The sequence below is a fragment of the Hemitrygon akajei genome, chromosome 16 (assembly GCF_048418815.1).
Source record: "Hemitrygon akajei chromosome 16, sHemAka1.3, whole genome shotgun sequence".
Taxonomy (NCBI): domain Eukaryota; kingdom Metazoa; phylum Chordata; class Chondrichthyes; order Myliobatiformes; family Dasyatidae; genus Hemitrygon; species Hemitrygon akajei.
Genome location: NC_133139.1, coordinates 3620966 through 3642230, shown reverse-complemented (window position 1 = coordinate 3642230; position 21265 = coordinate 3620966).

Genomic DNA, 21265 nt, shown 5'->3' with positions numbered 1-21265 from the left:
GGCCTGGATGGTGGGGGTCCTTGAAGATGGAGGCTGCTTTCCTGCGACAATGCTCCATAAAGATGTGCTCAATGGTGGGGAGACCTTTACCTGTGAGCTAGAGACACCGATGAGCTTTCTTTAGCCTTGAAGCTGTAGGTTTACCAAGAAAATAAACATCAGTGATTGTTGGAAAGTTCACTAATCTGATTTGTAAACTACCTCTTCTAGTTGGACCAGCATCGTATCCAGACAGATTTCCGTTACCACACACACCCAACCCAACCACTCGCAGATATAATGGAGGCACAATCCCTGGTGTACATCCCTGGTAAACTGGTTTACTATTGTCAGATGTGCCAAAGTACAGGGGCATGGAAAACTGTGCACTATTCATGTACAGATCATTTCATCACTTCAGTGCATTGAGGTAGTGAAAGCAAATTGTAACCCACTCCAGAAATCAGATATTGTTTATTTATTTATTTACTTACTTACTTAGAGACACAACATGGAACAAGCCCTTTTGGCCCAGCTACCCCTAATATTACCCTAGCCTACTCACGGAACAATTTTCAATGACCAATTAACCTACTAACCGGTACGTCTTTGGGCTGAGGGGGGAAACCAGAGCACTCGTAGAAAACCCGCACATTTCATGGGGAGGATGTACAGACTCCTTTCAGACAACTCCAGGATTGAACTCCAAACCCTAATGCCCGAGCAGTAATTATGTCCCACTAACTGCTACACTACCATGGCGCCCCAACTTCAAATTAACCCATATTAAATTAAGCAAACTTCAAAGGCTTTCAAACTCTGTTCTCTCCCAATATGTCCAATCACCCCAGAAGAAAAATAGTTTTAATTCATGAACAAGACGATAGATATTTTTGGCAGGGAAATGTGTGATAGGCCAGTGATAACTGAACAACGCATGGCTTTCCATTGTACGGTGCTACTGAACAAGCCAGTCAGTGCTGCTGTGAGCAGTTTTGACTATCATGGTATGTGGTTCTGAGGTTTATTTACCATATGAGATGCAGATAATATTTACTTATACTGTGCTGCAGGCTGAAAAGTCCATATAATGGTCATATGTATTTTTTCTAATATCACTGTTTTTCTCGGTTTGTGTGAACTTCTTGTGGTTTTTTTTTTCCCCCTTCTAGATTGTTCATATCTCTACTGGTATCAATTTGCTTGAATTTTGCAATGTGGTTTCAGACAGAGTAGGAGCTGTGCTTTCAAATATTCCTAGTATCGTGCGTCATCTGGGTGCAATGAGCCTCCACGATTTTCTCTGCAAGTTCCTCTGAGGTTTTTAGGGGTGAAGTTCCCTCTGGATGTTTATCTGTACTGACTCCATTTGGTTTCTGATGTGAAAGGATCTGCAAAGTCATTGTCCCATGATTGTTAGGTTCACAGATGTGTTTTCAGTGATCCCACATTCCCTTGCTATACACTGCATTTGAATTATGAGTTTGTCCACGATCCATCATCAAGGGCCCCACCATCCGGGCCCTGCTCTCCTCTTGGGCAGGAGGAGAAGCTACAGGAGCCTCACCACCAGGTTCAGGAACAGTTATTACCCCTTAAACATCTGGCTCCTGATACAGTCGATTTGTGTATATAAACTAATATCATGTATTTATATTTATTGTATATTTTATTATGTTTTTATGCTGCATTAGACCACTTTGTTCTGCTTTACTCTCGTGTCCTGAAGAATGACAATAAACAACCTTGAATCTTGAGTGTGAAGTTCGGGCAATTGAGAACAAAGTCAAATTATCTGTAAACAGCCCTTCACCAGAACATACAGTATTTGACTGTACTGCTGCTATAAAACAACAAATTCCATGACATGTGTCAGAGATACAGCATAGGATATGCCCTTCCAGCTGCACTGAATTGAATTGAATAGAATCAACTTATTTCTTACATCCTTCACATACATGAGGAATAAAAATCTTTACATTAAGTCTCCGTCTGAATGTGCAATGTGCAAATTATAGTAATTTGTAATAAATAGTCTGTACAGTAAGCTATACAACAGAACAGTCAACATTGCTTAGAAAATACAATTGTGTCAGCATGAATTAATCAGTCTGATGGCCTGGTGGAAGAAGCTGTCCCGGAGCCTGTTGGTCCTGGCTTTTATGTTGCAGTACCATTTCCCAGATGGTAGCAGCTGGAACAGTTTGTGGTTGGGGTGATTTGGGTCCCCAGTGATCCTTCGGGCCCATTTTATGCACCTGTCACTGTAAATGTCCTGAATAGTGGTAAGTTCACATCTACAGATGCACTGGGCTGTCTGCAGCACTCTCTGCAGAGACCTGCAATTGAGGGAAGTACCAGACAGTGATGCAACCAGCCAGGATGCTCTCAATTGTGCCCCTGTAGAAAGTTCTTAGGATCTGAGGGCCCATATCAAACTTCTTCAACCTTCTGAGGTGAAAAAGGCGCTGTTGTACTTTTCTCACCACACAGCCGGTATATACCGATCGACGGAGGTCCTTGGTGATGTGTATGCTGAGAAACTTAATGCTGTTTGCCCTCTCAACCCCAGATCCATTGACGTCAACAGGGGTGAGCCTGTCTCCATTCCTCCTGTAATCCACAACCAGCTCCTTTGTTTTCGCAACATTGAGGGAGAGGTTGTTTTCTTGACCCCACTGCGTCAGAGAGATGACTTTTTCTCTGTAGGTTCCTCTTTATTATTTGAGATAAAGCCAATCAATGTAGTATCACCAGTAAATTTAATTGGCAGATTGGAGCTGTGGGTGGCGACACATTCATGGGTGTACAGAGAGTAAGGGAGGATGCTTAGGGCACAGCCCTGGAGGCTCCTGTGTTGAGGGTCAGAGGGGCAAAGGTAAGGGAACCCACTCTTACCACCGGCCGGTGAAGGCCGAAGTCTCTGAGCTTCTTGTCGAGCCTGGAGGGAATTATGGTTTTGTATGCTGAACTTTAGTCCACGAGCAGCATTCTCACATAAGCATTCTTCTTCTCCAGATGTGTAAGGATAACGTGTAGAGCTAGAAACCCCCAACAAACCCAAATTAACCCTAATCTAATCATAGGACAATTCAACAAATAAACCTACCAACCAATACTTCTTCGCACCCAGGGAAAACTCACACGTTCCACAGAAAAGATGTATAAGGACTACTTACAGAGGATGCCAGAACTGAACTCTGATCTCCAATTCCTTGGGCTGTAATAGAGTCATGCTATCCACTCTGCTACTGTGCTGCCTGACTAAACCTGGTTCTGGTTCAGATTCTGGCTGACAGAGTTGTGTTGCTCCTCATCCAGTCAGTCTTCCACTGCTGTTGTGGGGTTAACAATTCAACCATTAAGATACACAATTTTTTTAATACACTTAACAATGTTGGTAAGGCCTAAATTTATTCCCCACCACCATTTGCCTACTATTTCCCTTTAGGAACTGCTAAGGTCTCTCCTGGTGAAGGTTCTTTGATAGGAAATTCCGGGAATGAGATCAAGCAACAAAGGAGCACCAGCAAAATGCTCCCAGATCAGGACAAGGTGTGAATATAGAGAATAGAATATAGAACACTACAGCAGAGTTCAGGCCCTTTGGCCCACAAGGTTGAGCCAACCTTTTAAACTTCTGCCTTCCACTTTCCATTTTCCCAGATAGAACTCCATCTGCCACTTCTCAGCCCAGTTCTGCATCCTGTCGATGTCCCATTGTAAACTACAACAGCCCTCTACAGTGTTCCAAGGGTTCCCAACCCTTTTGATGCCATGAGCCCCTACCATTAACCCAAGGGTTCATCATACCAGCTTGGGAACCCATGCTCTCTATTTTCCAGAACACCACCACCTTCATGTCATCTGCAAACTTACTAATCCATCCATCCACTTCCTCATCCAAATCACAATGTGCAGTGGTCCCAGAGCAGATCTCTGTGGAACACTACTGGTCATCGACCTCCTGGCAGAATGCTCTCCATCTACAATTACTCTCTGCATTCTACGGCCAAGCCAATTCTGCATCCATATTGCCATGTTTCTCTGGATCCCATGCCTCTTGACTTTCTGAATGATCCTACCATGGGGAACCTTGTCAAATATCTTACCCAAATCCTTGTGTATCACATCCGCAAATCCACCTTCATCATTGATTCAAGAGTCAAGATTCCAGAACACAAGCATAAAGGAGAATGAAATAATTGTTGCTCTAGATCTGATGCAGCACTAAAAGAACACAATAAGATAAGGAACACAATAATAATTTTAAAAACACAATAAATATAAATACGTAAGATAACTTATATTCATTGATTGATTGTATGTCCATAAAGTGGCGCTAGGCACAGGAGTGTCTGTACATAAGTCAATTCAAGTCCCTTTTTATTGACATTTCAACCATAACTGCTGGTACAGTACACAGTAAAAATGAGACATTTTTCAGGACCATGGTGTTACATGAAGCAATACAAAAACTATACTGAACTACGTAAAACAACACAAAAACTACACTAGACTACAGACCTACCCAGGACTGCATAAAGTGCACAAAACAGTGCAGGCATTACAATAAATAATAAACAGGACAATAGGGCGGTAAGGTGTCAGTCCAGGCTCTGGGTATTGAGGAGTCTGATAGCTTGGGGGAAGAAACTGTTGCATAGTCTGGTCGTGAGAGCCCGAATGCTTCGGTGCCTTTTCCCAGACGGCAGGAAGGAGAAGAGTTTGTATGAGGGGTGCTTGGGGTCCTTCATAATGCTGTTTGCTTTGCGGATGTAGCGTGTAGTGTAAATGTCCGTGATGGCGGGAAGAGAGACCCCGATGATGTTCTCAGCTGACCTCACTATCCGCTGCAGGGTCTTGCGATCCAAGATGGTGCAATTTCTGAACCAGGCAGTGATGCAGCTGCTCAGGATGCTCTCGCGTCACCCTCTGTAGAATGTAATGGGATGGGGGGGTGGGAGATGGACTTTCCTCAGCCTTCGCAGAAAGTAGAGACACTGCTGGGCTTTCTTTGCTATGGAGCTGGTGTTGGGGGACCAGGCGAGATTCTCCATCAAGTGAACACCAAGAAATTTGGTGCTCTTAATGATCTCTACCGAGGAGCCGTCGATGTTCAGCGGGGAGTGGTTGCTCCGTGCCCTCCTGAAGTCAACAACCATCTCTTTTGTTTTGTTCACATTCAGAGACAGGTTGTTGGCTCTGCACCAGTCCGTTAGCTGCTGCACCTCCTCTCTGTAAGCTGACTCATCATTCTTGCTGATGAGACCCACCACAGTCGTATCATCGGTGAACTTGATGATGTGGTTCGAGCTGTGTGTTGCAGCACAGACATGGGTCAACAGAGTGAACAGCAGTGGACTGAGCACACAGCCCTGGGGGGCCCCTGTGCTCAGTGTGATGGTGTTAGAGTCTCCCAGTCAGGAAGGTTAGGATCCAGTTGCAGAGGGTTCAGGCCCAGTAGGCTCAGCTTTGCAATCAGTTTCTGAGGAATGATTGTGTTGAATGCTGAACTGAAGTCTATGAACAGCATCCGAACATACGTGTCTTTTTTGTCCAGGTGGAGGGTGATGGCAATGGCATCGTCTGTTGAGTGGTTGGGACGGTACATGAACTGCAGGGAGTCCAGTGAGGGGGCAGCAGGGTCTTGATGTGCCTCATGACGAGCCTCTCGAAACACTTCATGATGATGGATGTGAGTGCAATGCGACAGTAGTCATTGAGGCAGAACACTGAGGACTTCTTCGGCACGGGGACAATGAAGCACATTGGAACGAAGGAAGTTGAGAACCAGGACCTCAAAGGTAGTAATCTCGGGATTACTGCCTGTGCCACGTAACAGTGAGTATAAGAATAACGTGAGGTGGAGGATAAATGTGTGGATGAGGGATTGGAGCAGGGGCAGGAATTCAGATTTCTGCATCATTGGGGCCTCTGCTGGGGCAAGCATGATCCATACAAAAAGTTCAGGTTGGACTTGAATCCCAGGGGGACCAATATCCTGGCAGGGAGGTTTGCTAATGTGGTGAACTACATATACCTGTCTGGACACGCCCCCTGCTGACTGCTCCTGTGGCTCCTCCCACAGACCCCGGTATAAAGGCGATTGAGGCCTGAGCCCGGCCCTCAGTCTCCAGGATGTAGTATGGTGGTCAACTACTGCTTGTTCTTTCTTGCAGTCAATAAAAGCCGATATTGTGACTTCACGTCTCAGAGAGAGTTATTGATGGTGCATCAATTTTATTGACTGGAAGTTTTAAAACATGGAAACCGTTTTACGTCCGGAAAGATTGGATTTGGATCCCCAAGACCCTGAAGCAGCTCTTGCCTTTGAACTCTGGCTTGCATGCTTCCAATCATACTTGGAGGAGGTTAGTGCAACTGAACCCGCTGTTATGCACAGAATTCTCCTCTCAAGGGTCACCCCGAAAGTTTACTCACTTATCAGAGGCCTGCCGACCTACGAAGGGGCACTGGATGCCCTCAAAAGACAGTACCTGCGGCCGGTGAACACCGTCTACGCAAGACATCGCTTAGCTACGCGACGACAGCGGCCTGCAGAGTCGAGCGCCGAGTTTCTCCGAGCCCTACAGACACTCGTGTGGACTTGCGACTGCAAAACACTCACGGCGGAACAACATGTGGAGCTCCTGGTACGAGACGCCTTTGTTACAGGAATCAGGTCAGTGTATATGCGCCGGCGGCTGCTGGAAAATGCCGATCTTACCTTACGCTCGGCGATCGAGACGGCCGACACTCTGGAGGCTGCTCTGCACAACGCTGACACTGTCCAGCCGCGCGATTCCCAGCCGATTCCATGGACACCTCAAACCCCGCCGCTGCCAGTTCCCGCGAGCGAATTCGCCAACGCCGCTGCCAGTCGCGATTCCACGAACTCCCCGAACCCGACCACAGCTGCTGCCAGTCGCAAGCCCGCGCAGTGTTACTTCTGCGGACTCGAAAAGAACCCCCGAAAACGCTGCCCGGCCCAAGAAGCTACCTGCTCCAGCTGCGGGAAAAGGGCCATTTTGCCAAGGTCTGTAGGTCTGAACCACGAGTGGGGTCGGGCAGCGCTGCGTGTGAGGCATGGGGGCCACCATCTTGCATGCCCGGATGGGGGCGGCTATCTTTGTCGGCGCCAACATGCCCCTCCCCCTACCCACCGGTGCTTACCGAGCACCAAGACAGCAGTTCAACTCTGGCCTCCGTAACCCTCGACCAAAGCGCCCCACACCAGCTTGCAAGGTCAATGATGGACATCCTGGTGGAGGGGCACAGGACTAGCTGCCTGTTTGACACGGGCAGCACTGAGAGTTTTATTGACCCGGACACAGTGCAACGCTGCGGACTCGTGACACAGCCGGTAAGCCAAAGGGTCACCTTGGCTTCTGGGTCGTATTCCACAGATATCCGGGTGGGTTGTGTAGCAACATTGGTGGTGCAGGGCACAGAATATCAGAACTTTGCGCAACTGGTCATGCCTCAACTGTGCGTGCCTGTGCTATTGGGGCTGGACTTCCAGAGCCACCTGAAAAGTGTGACTATGGCATATGACGGGCCCCTCCCACCACTCACTGTCAGGAATCCTCAGTTTTGTGGGACTTCACCATATACCCCGCTACTGACCACACACACACACACTGACCCGCACATCCCACACAGCACCATGCTGACAGCTGCGCTACTGACACCACTTGCAGCCTCTCCACCCTCAAGATCCCTCCCCCACCGCTGTTCGCCAACCTGACCCCCGACTGTAAACCTGTGGCAACTAAAAGCAGGAGGTACAGCGCGGGGGACAGGGCCTTTATTCATTCAGAGGTGCAGCGGCTGCTCAGGGAGGGGATCATTGAGCCAAGCACAAGCCCTTGGAGGGCCCAGGTGGTTGTTGTTCGGACCGGGCAGAAAAATAGGATGGTCGTGGACTATAGTCAAACCATCAATAGGTTCACGCAGCTTGACACGTACCCCCTACCCCGCATCACGGATATGGTCAATCAGATAGCTCAGTACAAGGTGTACTCGACAATAGATCTGAAATCCGCTTATCACCAGCTCCCCATCCGCCCAAAGGACCGCCCCTACACCGCCTTCGAGGCGGGCGGCAGGTTCTATCACTTCCTGCGCGTCCCCTTCGGTGTCACAAATGGTGTCTCTGTCTTCCAGAGGGAAATGGACCGGATGGTGGACCAGTGCCAACTGAAGGCCACATTTCCCTATCTGGATAACATCACCATCTGTGGTCACGACTGGCCGGATCACAACGCCAACCTCCAATGATTTTTCCAAGTGGCCAAAGCCCTGAACCTTACTTATAATAGGGACAAGTGTGTGTTCGGAACCACCCGACTCACTATCCTTGGGTATGTCGTGGAAAACGGGGTCATTGGCCCTGATCCCGACTGTATGTGCCCCCTGTTAGAACTCCCTCTTCCCACCACTCTCAAAGCCCTCAGACGGTGCCTGGGCTTCTTTTCCTATTACGCCCAATGGGTCCCCCATTACGCAGACAAGGCCCGCCCCCTGGTCAAGTCTACCACTTTTCCCCTCTCTGCCGAGGCCCGCGTGGCCTTCAGCCGCATTAAAGGGGACATTGCCAAAGCAACGATGCATGCGGTGGATGAGACCAATCCCTTCCAAGTAGAGAGTGACGCCTCCGATTTCGCGCTGGCTGCTACCCTCAATCAGGCAGGCAGGCCAGTAGCATTCTTCTCTCATACCCTTCAAGGCTCTGAAATTCGGCACTCCGCGGTGGAGAAAGAAGCCCAGGAGGCCACAGTGGAAGCTATTAGGCACTGGAGGCACAATCTCACTGGCAAAAGGTTCACCTTGCTGACCAACCAGCGCTCGGTTGCGTTCATGTTCAGCAACCAAAAGCAGGGCAAAATCAAAAATGATAAAATTTTGCGGTGGAGAATAGAACTCTCCACCTACAACAATGATATCCTGTACCGGCCTGGAAGGCTCAATGAGCCCCCTGATGCCCTATCCCGGGGAGCGTGTGCCAGCGCACAGCTCGACCAGCTATACGCCCTCCATGCACATCTTTGCCATCCGGGGGTCACCCGATTTTACCATTTCGTGAAAGCCCAGAACCTGCCGTACTCCCTGGAGGACATCAGGACGGTGACCAGGGACCGCCAAGTCTGCGCTGAGTGCAAACCGCACTTCTACCGTCCTGAAAAGGCGCAACTTATCAAGGCCACCCGCCCCTTTGAGCGACTGAGTGTTGACTTTCCCCTTCCCTCCACCGACCGCAATGTCTATTTTCTCAATATTATCGACGAGTACTCGCGGTTCCCCTTTGCCATCCCCTGCCCCGATACCACTACCACGTCCGTCATAAAAGCCCTGCGCCAGCTCTTCACTCTGTTCGGATATGCCTGCTATATCCACAGTGATAGAGGGTCCTCCTTTATGAGTGACGAGCTGCGCCAGTACCTGCTGGCTAGGGGCATTGCTGCTAGTCGGACCACGAGCTATAATCCCCGGGGAAATGGACAGGTGGAGAGGGAGAATGCCACAGTGTGGAAGGCCACACTTTTAGCCCTTAAGTCAAAAGGGTTGCTGGTCTCTTGATGGCAGGAGGTCCTCTCTGAGGCACTCCACTCTATCTGCTCCCTGTTATGTACGTCCACCAATGCCACCCCTCACGAGCGCCTATTCTCTTTTCCCAGGAAGTCTGTCACTGGGACCACCCTACCAGCTTGGCTGACGTCCTCAGGGCCAGTGCTGCTCCGGAAACATGTGAGGAGCAATAAATACTCCCCGCTGGTCGAGAGGGTTCACCTTCTACATGCGAACCCCCAGTATGCTTACATGGTCTTACCTGATGGGCGGGAGGACACGGTCTCCGTCCGCGACCTGGCACCCGCAGGAGCAGCAGACCACTACCCCGAACACTCCACGGTAACTATGAACCCTGTACCCGTGGTGACACCGCGCACACCGAGCCCTACACAGACTCCTCACGACACTCCTATACCGGGCGTCTTGTACGCGCACATACCAGGTGCCTCGCACACGCATGAGGGATCACTGACGCTGAGTGGGCTGACACCTCCAGTTAGGCCGGAACCAGCACAACCTCCGTCTCCGGTGCAATCACCACCGGCACCTGTGCAATCACAGCCGGTGCTACGTAGATCGCAGCGACAGATTCGACCACCTGATAGACTTAACCTGTAAATATACTTGTAAGAAACTTCGCCCCATGGGGACTCTCTTTTAAAACAAAGGGGGGGTGAATGTGGTGAACTACATATACCTGTCTGGACATGCCCCCCCCCCCCCCCCCGCTGACTGCTCCTGTGGCTCCTCCCACAGACCCCGGTATAAAGGCGATTGAGGCCTGAGCAGGCCCTCAGTCTCCAGGATGTAGTATGGTGGTCAACTACTGCTTGTTCTTTCTTCCAGTCAATAAAAGCCGATATCTCGCCTTTACGTCTCAGAGAGAGTTATTGACGGTGCATCAGCTAAGGCTACTGGGGAGAGTTTAAACTAGAATTGCTGAGGGTGGGAACCAAAATGAAGAGACAGAGGAAGGGGCTGTTGGCTCACAAATCAAGAAAGTTTGAAGACAGTGTGAGACAGAGGATAGGCAGTTGATAGAGAAGGGATACGCTCAGACTGATGGTTTGAGATCTGTCCATTTTAATGCAAGAAGTATCATGAACAAAGCGGATGAGCTTAGAGCGTGTATCAGTACTTGGAGCTATGATGTGGTGGCCTTTACTGAGACTTGGATGGCTCAGGGACAGGAATGGTTACTTCAAGTGCCGGGTTTTAGATGTTTCAGAAAGGACAGGGAAGGAGGCAAAAGAGGAGGGGCATGGCACTGCTAATCAGAGAAAGTGTTACGGCTGCGTAAAAGAAGGAAGACATGGAGGGGTTGTCTACAGAGTCTCTGTGGGTGGAAGTTAGAAACAGGAAGGAGTCAATAACACTACTGAGTGTTTTTTATAGACCACCCAATAGTAACACGGACATCAAGGAGCAGATAGGGAGACAGATTCTGGAATGGTGTAATAATAACAGGGTTGCTGTGGTGGGAGATTTTAATTTCCCCAGTATTGATTGGCATCTCCCTAGAGCAAGGGTTTGGATGGGGTGGAGTTAGGTGTGTTCAGGAAGGTTTCCTGACACAGTATGTAGATAAGTCTACAAGAGGAGAGGCTGTGCTTGATCTGGTATTGGGAAATGAACCTGGTCAGGTGTCAGGTCTCTCAGTGGGAGAGCATTTTGGAGATAGTGATCACAATTTTATCTCCTTTGGCATAGCATTGGAGAGGGATAGGAACAGACAAGTTAGGAAAGTGTTTAATTGGAGTAAGAGGAAATGTGAAGCTATCAGGCAGAAGCATAAATTGAGACAGATGTTCGCAGGGAAATGTACAACAAAAATGTGGCAAATGTTCGGGATATTTGCGTGGTGTTCTGCATAGGTACGTTCCAATGAGACAGGGAAAGGATGGTAGAGCACAGGAACCATGGTGTACAAAGGCTGTTGAAAATCTAGTCAAGAAGAAAAGAAAAACTTACAAAAGGTTCAAAAAACTAGGTAATGATAGAGATCTAGAAGATTATAAGGCTAGCAGGAAGGAGCTTAAGAATGAAATTAGGAGAGCCAGAAGGGGCCATGAGAAGGCAAGCAGGATTAAGGAAAACCCTAAGGCATTCTGCAAGTATGTGAAGAGCAAGAGGATAAGACGTGAGAGAATAGGACCAATCAAGTGTGACTGTGGAAAAGTGTGATGAAACCGGAGGAGATAGTGGAGGTACTTAATGAATACTTTGCTTCAGTATTCACTACGGAAAAAGACCTTGGCAATTTTAGGGATGACTTAGAGTGGACTGAAAAGCTTGAGCATATAGACATTAAGAAAGAGGGTGTGCTGGAGCTTTTGGAAAACATTAAGTTGGATAAGTCACAGGGACTAGACAAGATATACCCAAGGCTACTGTGAGAGGTGAGGGAGGCGATTGCTGAGCCTCTAGCAATTATCTTTACATCATCAATGGGGATGAGAGAAGTTCCGGAGGATTGGAGGGTTGCAGATGTTGTTCCCTTATTCAAGAAAGGGAGTAGAGGTAGCCCAGGAAATTATAGACCAGTGAGTCTTACTTCAGTAGTTGGTAAGTTGATGGAGAAGATCCTGAGAAGCAGGATTTATAAAAATTTGGAGAGGTATAATATGATTAGAAATAGTCAGCATGGCTTTGTCAAAGGCAGGTTGTGCCCTACTAGCCTGATTGAATTTTTTGAGGATGTGATTGAACACGTTGATGAAGAGCAGTAGATGTAGTGTATATGGTTTTCAGCAAGACATTTGATCAGGTATTATTGAGAAAGTAAGGAGGCATGGGATCCAAGGGGACCTTGCTTTGTGGATCCAGAATTGGCTTGCCCACCAAAGGCAAGAGTGGTTGTAGATGGGTCATATTCTGCATGGAGGTTGGTGACCAGTGGTGTGCCTCAGGGATCTGTTCTGACACCCCTTCTCTTTGTGATTTTTATAAATGACCTGGATGAGGAAATGGAGGGATGGGTTAGTAAATTTGCTGATGACACAAAGGTTGGGTGTGTTGTGGATAGTGTGGAGGGCTGTCAGAGGTTACAGCGGGACACTGATAGGACGCAAAACTGGACTGAGAAGTGGCAGATGGAGTTCAACCCAGATAAGTGTGAGGTGGTTCATTTTGGTAGGTCAAATATGATGGCAGAATATAGTATTAATGGTAAGACTCTTGGCAGTGTGGAGGATCAGAGGGATCTTGGGGTCCATGGGATACTCTAAGCTGCTGTGCAGGTTGACTCTGTGGTTAAGAAGGTAAATGGTACATTGGCGTGGGATTGAGTTTGAGAGCCGAGAGGTAATGTTACAGTTATATAGGACCCTGGTCAGACCCCACTTGGAGTACTGTGCTCAGTTCTGGTCACCTCATTACAGGAAGAATGTGGAAACTAAAGAAAAGGTGCAGAGGAGATTTACAAGGATGTTGTCTGGATTGGGGCGCATGACTTATGAGAATAGGTTGAGTGAACTCGGCCTTTTTTTCCTTGGAGCAACATAGAATGAGAGGTGACCTGAAAGAGGTGTTTTTGATGATGAGAGGCATTGATTGTGTGGATAGTTAGACGCTTTTTCCCAGGGCTGAAATGGCTAGCACAAGAGGACATCGTTTTAAGGTGCTGGGGATGTCGGGTAAGATTTTTACTCAGAGAGTCGTGAGTGCTTGGAATGAGCTGCCGGCAACTGTGGTGGAAGTGGATATAATAGGGTCTTTTGAGACTCCTGGATAGGTACATGGAGCTTAGAAAAATAGAGGGCTGTGGGTAACCCTAGGTAATTTCTAAAGTACACAGTTGGCACAGTGTTGTGGGCTGAAGGGCCTGTATTGTGCTGTAGGTTTTCTATGTTTCTATGTTTGTAACTTCAAAAGGCAATACCTCAAAGAGGTGCTGTCTGTCATTAAGGGCCTTGAATATGGCACTGGAGCTGTGCTTAGCCTCACAGTCATAAGTGTAAAGTGAGTAGAGCAGGGGGCTAAGCACACAGCCCTGTGGTTTACCGGTGCTGATGGAGATTGTGGAGGAGATGTTGCCAATCCGAACTGACTGGGGTCTGCAAGTGAGAAAATTGAGGATCCATTTGCACAAGGAGGTACTGAGGCCCCAAGGTCTTGAAGCTTATTGATTAGTTTTGATGGTATTGATACAATTTTATGACATATCTCAGTGATAATAAACTTGAATCTGATTCTGATGGGTCTGTTAAATAGATTTTTAATAGTGGGATAGAATCTTGCCTTAAACATGGGGTCAGCCTTTGTATCGTCCGCCTGAGGATAGAGGGGAGGAGAATGTCCAGGGTGCATAGGGTCTTTGATAATGTCAGCTGCTTCCTGAGGCTGCATGAAATCTAGTTAGAGAGTGGAGGGAACGTTGTTACAGATTTTTCTGCTTGTAATCCTTCCTCATTGTGAGAATAGTGTGAAAATGTTCTCTGACTATAACTTGATGTGGAATTCCCTCAAAGTAACTCCAACAGATGAATTTCCAGAGATGTTGCCTGACCTGCTGAGTTTCTCCAGCAGTTTGTGTGCTTTGCTCTGGATTTCCAGTATTTGTGGAATTCCTCTTCTTTAAAATGAATAACAAATTTAATATTTTAAATATATTTAATGTGTGGAGTTAGAGTTCTCCAAAGTATTTTAAAACATCATAATAACAGGCTATGTTTCTATTCAAAATCCTGCTTTGGCTGTTTGTTTCAAGGACCAGTGCCTCAGAAAGCCAGCATCCAGAAGGAGCCCCACCACCCAGAACGTGCCTCCTTCTCAATGTTACCATCGGGAAGGAGGTACAGAAGCCTGAAGGCACACACTGAGCAATTCAGGAACAGCTTCTTCCCCTCCGCCATCTGTCTTCTAAATGGACATTGAACCTAAGAGCATTACCTCACTTTCAAATTTATTTGTTTTTGCATTACTATCTTTAATTAAGCTATTTAAGAGGATAAATATTTACTGTGATCCCTTTATTTATTTATGTTCCATATTATCATGTATTGCATTTTGCTGTTGTTGCTCAATTAACAAATTTCATGGCATATGTGGGTGATATTAAACCTGATTCTGATTCTGAAATGAGTCAGTTTATCCTTTGTATCAGAAAGGAATTTATTGCACCTCTCTAGCTGTATGTCAAGCAGCTCTGTTAAAGGTCATGGTTCAGTTTAAAGTTTATCACAGGCTGCATCCAATCTCTTCAGAAAATGGAAAGGAAATTTTGAATTAGCTAAAGGGCACTGTTTTCCATTGGTGCGTGGCCTAGTGTGCAAGGCATCAGACTAGTAACCTGAAGGTCACTGGTTCGAGCCTCAGCTGAGGCAGCGTGTTCGTGTTCGTGTTAACAACACATTGCTCTGCGACGACACTGGTGCCAAGCTGCATGGGTCCTAGTGCCCTTCCCTTGGACAACATCGGTGGCGTGGAGAGGGGAAGGCCTGCAGCTTGGGCAACTACTGGTCTCCCATACAACCCTGCCCAGGCCTGCGCCCTGGAAACTCCAGGTGCAGATCCATGGTCTCTCGAGACCGACGGATGCCACCACTGTTTTCCAGACCACGAGAAGGGTGGATGGGTGAAGGGAGTTCGGGTGCAGATGGTCAAGCTGTATTCTAGCCATCAGTTACAAACCACCCAGCTCATTTCTCATTGTTTGATATTGTCCTTTCTAATTTTTCTTTCCCACTTTTTGTTTGGAAAGGTAATGGGCGCCACATTAGTGTTGTAGTTAGTACAACACTATTACAGCTCACGATGTTGGAATTTGAAGTACAATCACGGCATCTTCCGTAAGGAGTCTCTGTACCCGTGATTTCTTCCCACAGTCTAAAGATGTACCGAGTATCCTAGTTGGTCATTATAAATTGTCCCATGATTAGGTTAGGGTCAAATCGGAGTTCTCAGGGGTTGTTGAGTGGAGCGGCTCAAAGGGCGTGAAGGGTCTATTTTTAAATAAAGTAAATCTATTTAAGGATTGAAAATGATACAACGTTATTTATTGTAATGAGATTCAAGGCTATAATATTTAATTCTCAAAAATGACTGATGCATGTGAGGTAATTTCAAGTGGAATAGCTTGAAATTTTTAGATATGATGAAGAACATTCTGTTTAATACTTTATGAATAAACTTCATTTTCTGATATTCTCTTCTGTCCATTTTTGTGGTATGGTTCTTCTTGGTTTAGTGATTTATTTTAGGGGATTTTTTTATTTAGAGGTACAGCACAGTAACAGACTGTTGTAGCCTAATGAACCCCCAGCACCTAACTACTCTCATGTAACCAATCTTTGGACTGTGGGAGGAAACCAGAGCACCCGGAGGAAACCCATGCAGTCATGGGGAGAACGTAGAAACCCCTTACAGACAGTGGCGGGACACTGGCACTGTAGAGCGATGTGCTATCTGCTATGCTACCATGCCCTCCAATCTAAACTTAGGTTCAGCTATTAACTTTTTTCAAATCCAGGTGTTGCTGAGTCTCTTCTGCCCCTGTGCTGCTTGGTGGTGAGGTGGACAATGTTGTTGGAAGAGCCTCCCTGAGTAACTGCAGTGCATTTTGTACTGGGACACAGCAGACACTGTGCGCTGGCACTGGAGAGAATGAATGTTTCAACAGGCTGTGGCTTCCAACAAAGAGGATATTTTGTCTTGGTTGGTGTCAGCCTTTTCAGACCAACACCACCAGGTTCAGGGACAGTTACCACTCCTGAACATCCACCAGGCTGTTGAACTAGAGGAGATAACGTGACTCAAATTCACTCACTCTATCACTGAACTGTTCCCACAACCTATGAATGCACATTCAAGGTCTCTTCATCTCATGTTCTCTAAATTTATTGTTTATTTATTTATTATTATTTACAATTGTTTTTCTTTTTGTATTTGCACAGTTCGTTGTCTTTTGCACATTGGTCATTTGTCTTGTTGTGTGTGGTCTTTCATTGATTCTATTGTACTTCTTTGTATTTACTTTGAATGCCCACAAGAAAATGAATCTCCGGGTTGTATACTATGACATATATGTACTTCAATAATAAATTTACTTTGTACTTCGATTTCCTGAACTTCCGGTAATTGCCCCTCCTTTCACCATTCCCCATTCCCATTTCCCTCTCTCGCCTTATCTCCATACCTGCCCATCCCCTCCCTCTGGTTCTCTTCCTCTTCCCTTTTTCCTATGACCTTCTATCCTCTCCTGTCTGATTCCACCTTCTTCAGCTCTTCATCTCTTTTACCAGTCAACTTCCCAGATTTTCACTTTACCTCTCTCCACCTCCCAGTTTCACCTCACCTACTACTTTGTCCATCTTTCTCCCCTCCCCCCACCTTCTTATACTGACTTCTCATCTTTTTCTCTCCAGTCTTGATGAAACGTCGACTGCTTACTCTTTTCTATTGATGCTGCCTGGCCTGCTGAGTCCCTAGGCGTCCTGTGTTGTTGCTTTTTTACTTTGTACTATGTTTTTATACTTAGTAATTTGTACTTTATGGGGGTTGTTGGAATGAACTTGTTCTGTGGAAAGTGTTCCATCACATCTCTAGCTTCTGTCTTCTGGACAGGCTTTAATGTCGAGGGGTGAGGCATGCAGTGGGGAAAGTCCCCACCCTTTAACCTGTTCTGGGAGCCCTGCTGTTACTGTGAGGCGCTCGTATGAATTTCTGACCCCCAGGATATTGATGATGGGGGACTTTGCTATGGTAATGCCATTGACTGTCAAGGTTAGATTGTCTCTAGTGAGACAAGACCATGTGACATCATAAGACATAGGAGCAGAATTAGGCCATTAGGCCCATTGAGTCTGCTTCGGCATTCGATCATCCTCTCTACCTCAATTAAATGCTGGCTCAGACAGTAAAGCCCACACTCCTCAAATGAAGATATTACATAAAAGCCAGTGTTGAGGACTTCCAGAACTATAGTCCTGTGGTGAATGCGTATCCAGTGACAGCATTAACTGAGGCATTGTTTCTGTGAGTGTAACTACAGTACATTGGCTTGGCTGTGGAAGACCAATGAGTTGAGGTCCATTTTGCTAGGTGGTTATGTCCAAATGTGGAGGCTCGGAGGCGCATCTAGTTTCTTGTTCCATCTCTTTAAACCTGAAGACCTTGTTGGAAGAAAGCTTTCCCCGGCAGATACTGTGAACAATTTGCTGTCAATAACATTGACGTTGATCTGGAGGCACATGTAGATCAGACTGTGAGAGGACAGCAGTCAACCAGATGCGTTCCTACAATGTTCTAGTGGTGTTTTTTTTGGGCAGATGAGGCTCATCAGACGTGGTTGGCAACTTAGAACTCTGATCTCAAACTTCCACTGCTGTCCAGCTATACCAACTCATGGGAAAAGCTTTGGAAGTAAACCCCCAGGAAAAATCTGGAGCTAAGGCTCCTAAGGCAGTCTAATGTTGAGTTCAACTCTGACTGGCAGCTCCTGCATTGTTGCTGATGCCAAACTGCATCGGTCTCTGCCATTCGATTGAACTCGTTAGCTGTGTGCAGAGAAGGAGCTGGCTGCATGAGTGACTGTTTGCATATCGTACTGCCCTGGCTTGTGCATCACGTGGACATCTAGGATGCAACATTCAAGGTCAACCTAAGCCATCAACAAGTTATCTCATGTCATGTCTGGTGGTTTTGTAGTCATCATTACTGAGAGTCCGTTTCTTTTAAAAATCCAGTTTTGTGTATTAAATGAACGCCAGCTCATGCTTTCTAATTCTCATTTTGATTCTATCTCAAACTCCAAGAAAATAAAATATTAACACCAACCTTTGGTTCAAATCCAGAAATGCAGTTTATTCAAAACAGAAAAATGGAGGTTAATCATTGGCATATTTTGCATTTATAAGTCACCATTCTCATCCTTGGGGTTCTCTGAATTGCGTAATACTTAACCTGCTCTGGGTCCCATTACTTCTGAATTCTGTTTTTTTTTTTTATTTTCAGCATTTGCAATGTTTTGTCTTTGGGAGGCCAGCCAATCAAAGTGTGCGTTCCAAGATCCCACAGACAGCAATGAGATTCTGTGGAGGTCAGGCAGGTAACTGAAGGCGTGATCAAGATCACAGAGACCAAGTAATTTTCATAAAGTAGTGGTTTTTAGAGATGAGTACAATTTGTGTGTCATTAGGTTCTCAACCAACCAAGATTTCCATTGTTGAAGTGTGTGTATGTAGGGTTTGGAGGTCAACACGTAGGTTATTCAGTCTCTCAAAAACATTGAATCAAACAATGCTGTAACCTGGAGATAATGGTCATCTTACCCAGTCCTGAAGTGGGTGGGAGCCTTACTATGGTAACCATCCCAATGGTAAGATGACAACAACCAGTTTTGCACAGGGGTGTTGAAAGCAAGTACGTGGGCAACTTCTTCCCACATCAGATATAGATAGCTAAAGGAAGAACTACATATTGTGGGGAAGGTGTTCTGTGACGCACAAAGTCAGGATACTGAGGTCAGTGGTGGGGGGGTTGTCAGGATGGCTGGGAGTACAAATAAAGGAAAAAGAGCCCCATCAGAAGTAGTCTTCGCTCAGTGATGTTCTCACTTTTGAGTCAGAGGGACATGAATCACCCTGATGCAGACACGAGAACGTGATTTGCTGACACTAAATCCAGTATTTAGAGTTATAGAGTCAATAGAAAAGTACAGCACAGAAATGGGCCCTTCAGCCCATCTAGTCTATGTTGAATCATTGTTCCCATTGACCTGCACCCAGACCATTGGCCTCCATACTCCTGCCATCCATGTACCTATCCAAACTTCCCTTCAATGTTGAAATCGAGCTTGCATGTACCACTTGTGCTTGCAGCTTGTTCTACACTCTCACCACCCTCTGCATGAAGAAGTTCTCCCTCAGGTTCCACTTAAACCTTTCCAAATCATTCACCTTTCTATTTGATGGCCATCATCTTATTGCAGTGTGCAGGATCAAATGAACTTGCATAACAGTAGCCAAAGACACAAATTCTCATGGAAGTTGGAGCCTCCAATGCATGGGATCGGAAGAGGTTGCCGAGGGTTGCAGACACAACCGGCTTCAGCACAGCCACAATCTTTCCCCCATCTTCAATCAGTGGTGCCTCAACGTGGCATCATTACTAAGGACATTTATCATGCCCTCTTCTCGTTACTACTATCAGGGAGAACTACAGGAGCCTGAAGACCCACCTTGATGAACTCTGAGCTGGACTGAATATGGACTCTTCCACTTTTGTGTTTTATATTCTGTGTTTTTGCTCATTCTTTTAGTTGCTGTTGCACAAGTTGTTTCTTGCATGTGGGTGGGGGGTTGTTATTTTTCTTTAAATGGGTTCAATGGCTTTCTTTGGTGGCTGAGTGTGGGAAGACAAATCTCAGGGTTGTATACTACGTACGTACTTTGACAATAAGTGTACTTTGAATCAATGATTGATGAACAGCTTCTTATTCTCCACTATCAGATTTCTGAATGGCCCATGAACACTACCTTGTTACTTTTTTTTGCATTATTAGTAATTTTATGGTAATATTGTCTTGCAATGCACAACTGCATCAAAACTACAAATTTCATGACATAAGTCAGTGATAATAAACCTGATTCTGATTCTGAGATCCTTGTAATTTATCCCCAGTGTCAGTGCATCCCTGTAGTTGTTCCCACGTGTCACAAACAGCTTTTTGAATTCCTAAAGATTTTCTGTTCTGCGCTTTGTTTTCTCACTCAGCCTTAGTTCCATAGTTTGGGGAGCCTTGATGAGTCAGTTCCCAGTGATCCCTCAGTCCTTGTATTAGTTTCTTATTTTCTATGTCCTGCTCCATGGCAGTATGGATTGAAAGGGTAATAATGAGGTAACAATGAGGTGAGGGGTGAGTTTAAAGGTATTACGTTGAATAGATGAATGAAATGTTAGGACTGCTGAGAAGACCATCAGAATTTCTCTTCCACCCATCAGAAATTTTTAATCGCTTGGTTGAACAGATAATGAGATACAAGAACTGCTGAAAGAATCATTAGAGTCTCTTTTCCATCCATCAGAGATACTTACCAGGAGTGCTGCGTATGCAGGGCTCTTAGCGTTGTCAATGATCCCTCCTGCCTGTCCAACAATCTCTTTGATCCCCTACTGTGAGGTAGGAGGTACTGTAGCATTAAGACAAGAACTGTTATGATGAGAAACAGCTTCTTCCCCTAGGCTATGACAACTGAACTCTCTGCCACCACCCGGGTCTCATTACATATGAAGTGCCAGTATGATTATACAGTTTACTTTTTAACTTGTATTGTAAATGCACCTTATTATTTGTCAAGTTACTAGTGGCAGTATTATTTTATGTGGTGTGGGTGAGAGTTATATATACTGTGTTGTGCACCTTGGTCCGGGGGAATGTTGTTTTGTTTGGTGGTACTGGAAGGGTGGAGTTTAGGATGATGGCACCTAACAGTGACTCCTTTTCTTGCATCTTTAGAAACAGCTCCATTTCTATCTTTAATATCTCTTTTCTCCCCTTTCAAAGTTCTTTTGAAGACCCTGACCCGGAGTTACACTCTGACTTCGGTTCTTTGCGGAAATGGAACTCGCTGTCAGGGCTGCATGATCGGCCGCTTTTCGGTATGCCAAGGACGCGGCCTGGAAGACCAGCATGCCTTCAGTGTGCTGGATTTTCCTGGATCTGAAGACGGGCTGATCCAAGGCTGGTGCTGCCGCCGCCGCCAACTGACGTGTC